We start from the raw sequence: 5937 nt of genomic DNA, 5'->3' as shown, positions 1-5937 counted from the left end.
CTAGTTTCCTCCCCCTCACCATTATAGAGAACCCACAGTTCAGTTTTATTCAGAGCAAAGAAAAAAGAAACTTTCAATCATCCTAGAAGAAACTCAGCCATAGGTTTGGAATCTGTACTCAAACTACACATGCATTGAGGACAATATTCTGCTAATAGAGTTGACTTGCTGCTGCATTTGTCTACTGTTTGTCTAATATGAACAATTATAAACAGAGCAGTGCAACTAGTATTTGGATCAATCAGTGTCAGGCACAACATTTCACTTCTCTTTGCACTACTGATTCTCTTTGCATACTTGGGCTTCCTCCTCTTCAGTAAAGTCATTTTTGATATTGAAGATCTTGCGAATCTCCTCAGGAGTTTTCCCCTTGATCATATTGGCAACAGTCTTGCATGTAACATCAAGCAAACCTTTGATGTTTAAGTAATTTGCAGCCAGAATAAGTTCAAAAAGCGTTCCTTGGTCAACTTTCAGGAATTCTTGGTCCCAAACAGGAATATCATCTGTTCGCTTTTCTTTCATTATCCTCAGGAGGAGGAGGCTCCTCCGTGTGTTGGGTGCACCATTGAATGACCTTTTTTAATATTGCCACATTAACATTTGGTAGAGGAACTTGGTCATCAGCTCCTTCATCATCCATTCCCAAATCTTCCAACATGGTCCTGATAGTCACAGATTGTTTGGCAATTTCCACATCAACTTCAAATACCGCTCCATCAGAACTCTGCAATTTAATTGAAGGCATGCTTTTTGGTGTTAAGGAGATGGCTGACCGGAAGCTGACGAGAGCTGAGAGGCATCAGCAAAAGAAGAGAAAGGCGGAGGATGAAGCCGCTCAAGCCCTAGTTTCTTTACTAGCAAAATAAGGATAATCTTCTTCCCAGTGTTACTTTGAGTTTTAAATGAAGAAATGTATTGGAAAATGTTTTGCAAACTTTAAAACAGTATATAATTCTTGCTTTAATGCATGTCTCCATTTCTTCCATTTGTTCAAGCATATTAATTTAATACTTTAATTACACTAAATAAGATTGAGATTCTTGCTTTCAAAAAGCATGCTGTCTATTAAAGTGACAGATAATTAAACCACTAGTTATACTACACAGTGATAAACTTTCTATAGTAAGAAATGGGAGAAGCATGGAGGCTTGGGCCCAAGTCCACTATTGAACCCAGACAGAGATATGTAATTAAAATAATTCTAAAATATATTTTACATATTAAGCATATAAGAAAATATGCTTCTAAAATACATTTTATATATTATGCAAAACAAAAATAATTCTAAAATATGTTTTATACATTAAGTTCATTAAAAATGCTTAAAATTACTTAGCTCCAAGATAAATGGTTTTTTAATAGTTTCTCTTTGGGTTTCCATCTTGTTACAGGACCTATGTTTTGAAAGACAAAGAAATCTGTAGGTTGAATGAAATTGGAAAATTTCTCAAGTCAGCATAATCCACAGGTGAGCCTCTCAGAGACCAAAAGAACATCCCCAAATGGAGGTAACTCAAATTATCCTGAAGATTTTGTTTTTACCTTTGTACTATGCACATGGCATATGATGTTTATTGACTTTACTTTGATCTACTTTATTCTTGTTTTTTTAAAAAATAAATTCTTGCTGTAAGGTTATGTGGCTTACTGATACATTTCCTATGCATTGTTTACACAGCTATAGCATCTCTGTAAATCATTTAATGGGATGCATCCTGGAGTTCTGAAACAGATCATTTGTTGGGATTGCTAGAATGTTTGTTTCCACTGAACATTTTCAACTTAAGCCCTTAGGAAAAAAACATTTTTATAACAAAGCAATCTAAGGTCATTGTAATTTTATTTGACTGACTGTGTTTCACCCAAATAAAATTGGTCTGGTGCTCTATCAACCACTAAGTAAAATAGAAGGGATCAAACTATTCATCATAAAAAAAAAATCATGTGCAAAGAGAAATGCTAATGTAGGGACTATCAAAGGCATTTCCAAAAAATGATGGAAATACTGAGTTGCTGAAAAAAGCATTTCTTATGTTTGCATTATAAGGCTAGTTCCTTGAGCTTTTGGGAGTAGATATATCTTAGAAGCCACAGTAACATTGCTAGAGATCCTGGGGTGGCTGCCTTTAATGATTTTAAAACTCAATGTGAAATAATTGCTTTAAAAAATTTTTGTGTGCTGTTCAACCCAGTAGGAATCCTGGCCAAATTCTTTTTCTTGGGACTTTCTTGGAAATGGATTAAGGCAGATGATGAATAACATTGATCTTTGCTTCCTGCTCCAGGTATTACTAGCAAGAGCAGTCTTGAAGAGTACAGGAAGCTGTAGGGCATCTGTGAAGAGGGAGTGTGGAATGGGGAATGGTGGGCATACAGCCAGTCCTCTCCTCTGTAGTCCCAGCAGATAACTGGAAAGTGTTCAAACTAGTTTGAGGATGTCTTCTGTTTATATTGCTCAGTGGGGATACCCCTCAGTGGGGTTTGTCAGATTTTCATTGTCATTTTAATCATGCACTAGAATAGTAACTTGGACAAATCTTGGAATATCTGTGTTTAGCAAAATGTGTATATTTACACAGAGAGACACCCTTGCTGCAAAGTTTCTTATGACTGCACCTGCAGGGTTGTTCACATCTATAGATCTTCTTAAGGGAGAATTAAACTGAACCAACAGTAAGCAGTGAAGCACACAAGCAAAAATAAACAAACAGAACTGCGTCAAACCAAAAAGCTTCTCCACAGCAAATAAAACTATTAACATAGTGACAAAATGACCTACAGAATGGGAAAAACTGTTTGAAAATACATGTAGGAGAAGGGTTCATATTCAAAATATAGGGGAAACTCAAACAATTCAATACCAAAAAACAACCCAATTAAAAAACGGAAAAGAACCTGAATAGATATTTCTTAGAAGAAGACAAGCAAATGGCCAACAGATATTTGAAGAAATGTGCAATATGACTTACTAGTGTTATAAGTACTAGTAATCATCAGAGAAATGCAGATTAAATGCACAATGAGATATGACTTAACACTGTTAGAATGGCTATGATTAAAAGGATGAAAAATAGGCTTGGTGTGGTGGCTCATGTGTGTAATCCCAGCATTTTGGGAGGCCAAGGCGGGTGGATCACCTGAGGTCAGGAGTCCAAGACCAGCCTGGCCAACTTGGTGAAATCCCGTCTCTACTAAAAATACAAAAATTAACCAGACATGGTGGTGCACATCTGCAATCCCAGCTACTCCAGAGGCTGAGACAAGGAGAATGGCTTGAACCTGGGAGGTAGAGGTTGCAGTGAGCCGAGATTGCACCACTGCACTCCAGCCTGGGCAACAGTGTGGAGAAAAGGGAACCCATGCACATTGTTGGTGGGAATGTAAATTAGTACAACTATAATTGAAAATAGTATGGCAGTTTCTCAAAAAATTAAAAATAGAACTACCATATAATCCAGCATTCTAATTCTGGGTGTATATCCAACACAAACAAAACCATTATGTTGAAGAGATATCTGCACTCCCATGTTCATTGCTGCATTATTCACCTTAACCAAGACAACAATTCAGTCTAAGTGTTCATTGAGAGACAAGTGAATAGATTTGTGTAATGAATAATATTATTCAACCTGAAAAAAGAAGGAAATTCTGCCATTCGTGACAACATGGATAAACATGGAGAACACTATTAACAAAATATGCCAGGAACAGAAAGCCAGGATCAGGAGTTTGAGACCAGCCTGACCAACATGCCAACATGGTGAAACCTGTCTCTACTAAAAATACAAAAATTATCTGGGTGTAGTGGCACGTGCACCTGTAATCCCAGCTGTGGAAGGCTGAGGCATGAGAATCGCTTGAATCCAGGAGGTGGAGGTTGCAGTGAGCCGAGATTGCATGATTGCACTCCAACCTGGGCAACACAGCAAGACTCCATCTCAAAAAAAAAAAAAAAAAAAAAAAAAAGAGGCTTTCTCAGTCATCTTGTAATACACTGAATCATTCCTCAAAGAGTCTGGGGGATTCTAGTTAGCATATTTCATACATGTATTTGACTTCCTTTAATGGTAGAAACTATGAGTTGATATATTATTAACAACTAAAATCCATTCAAGGTCAAATCCAATGAATACAATGAATCAGTAACCTGTGTATATAACTGAATTTATAAATAAATACGACATGATTTCTAGGACAAAATGGATAATTTAGTATAGCCATCTAATCTCACTTTATTTGAAAACTCTACAAAAAACCTAAAAATGTATTTAATTCAAGGTCAAATTTGCTCAAAAAGGAGAAGAAAATTTATTCTGTAATGATATATATATTGGCCTATCTGTCTAGCCTCTACAAAATAAATTCACTCAGGAAAAAAATTACTTTGGAATGCATTGTTAGATAGTTGAAGAAAGTGCCTTGACCTTTTAGATTAAGTGTAAAATTTTATATTAAAAAAGAATCAAGAGGAAGTTACAGAGAAGGTAAACAATTTTAAATCAATGTTTTTAGTCTTCGGTCACTGTTTATAGGACAAATATCCAGACTGTTTTTCTAAGATGTTTGAAGTAGAGTTTGATATATTAAATTTATGAACAGTGTATCTCAATCAATATTTATTACTCTGCAGAACAAATCTGTTAAATTTATAATACTTTTATTCATTAGATTGTGTAGCAATACATAGAGAAGTAATACTTATTGATTAACAAATTGAATATTGAAAATGTATTATACTGATAATGATGTTAAAGGATTACCTTGAAACAATGTCATAGACTTTAATATAATAGTAATACCAACAATTCTAATGATGAAAACAAGCTTAAGGTAGTTCCTCATTTCCTTTGCAGCAGGCAAGTAAGTCATGAATCCCCAAAATGTCTTAAGCAGCAATAATATATCTGCAATGGGAATAGAAGCTCCAAAACAACGTGTTTTGAAGGACAACTTTCCTGGGTCCATATTAACTCTGTTGTTTGATTACAAAAAAATAGAGTCACATCACTTTATAGTTACATTTGATGGGCAGTTTGTACATATTTATATCTTGATTATACTTACCATCATGCCAATTTATTTAACTTCCTTTTCCTATTTCTAGGCCAGGGGCTGCTCTTGAAGAATCTTTTGAATCCTTCAACCCTGATCCAAAATAGCGTGTACTGTCCACTGCTATATGTGAAGATACTTATGGAATTCTGAGAGCACATTTTAATCAGATGTTAATTCATTGCTTTCCACTTGTGGCCTTGCTATATCGTACAAAGATGAGCTTAGGCTTATTTTGTTTTCTGATCATTCACATTCTATGTCTTACTCAGCAGACCTGGAGAGGCAGTAAAGTTCCTATGCTATGCTTTCTTTCTGGGAATCCCCTGACCTCCTCAGCTTTTGGGTCAGATGAATGCTTCTTTAGTGTCAGAATGTCACCATCTGTCAACTCAACTGTTCCATACTTTGTACTTGATAAGAGTTTGTTCCCAACTGTAACACAAATAGTAATATAAAGGGGGTTCTGCAGAGGGAAGAGGTCTCATGCTCTTTCTGAAGTCTGGGAGTGGTTAGGAGAGAGCAGATGTTCGGAAACAGCTCTCACAATAATCCCTGGACGGCAATGCCTGGAACCATCTGGTGTCCCATTGGCCATCAACACAGCCTTTAATTTTACCAATGGCCTTGATTTCCTGTGACCATTTTTCATATATATTTTGAAATATTTCAAATGTATACAAAATTATAGAAGATAGTACAATAATGTTTTATAAATCCACTATTCACATTCAAACATTCTTAACAATTTGGTACATTTATTTTATTTATAATCAAATATGTTTTAAATCAATGTTCATTCACCTTGGCATTTCTAAAATTATGAACTCTGTAAAAAAACATAACCCATGTACAATCCATCATGCCTAATGAAACTGCCAA

General features: G+C 35.5%; 1 pseudogene; it reads right to left on the bottom strand.

Moving 5' to 3' along the window:
• Positions 1–261: 261 nt before the first annotated feature.
• On the bottom strand, positions 262–748 carry LOC101042607 (S-phase kinase-associated protein 1 pseudogene; annotated as a pseudogene).
• Positions 749–5937: the final 5189 nt, after the last annotated feature.

This window comes from Saimiri boliviensis, chromosome 9 (assembly GCF_048565385.1).
Source record: "Saimiri boliviensis isolate mSaiBol1 chromosome 9, mSaiBol1.pri, whole genome shotgun sequence".
NCBI lineage: Eukaryota > Metazoa > Chordata > Mammalia > Primates > Cebidae > Saimiri > Saimiri boliviensis.
This window is presented reverse-complemented; position numbering and strand designations above follow the sequence as displayed.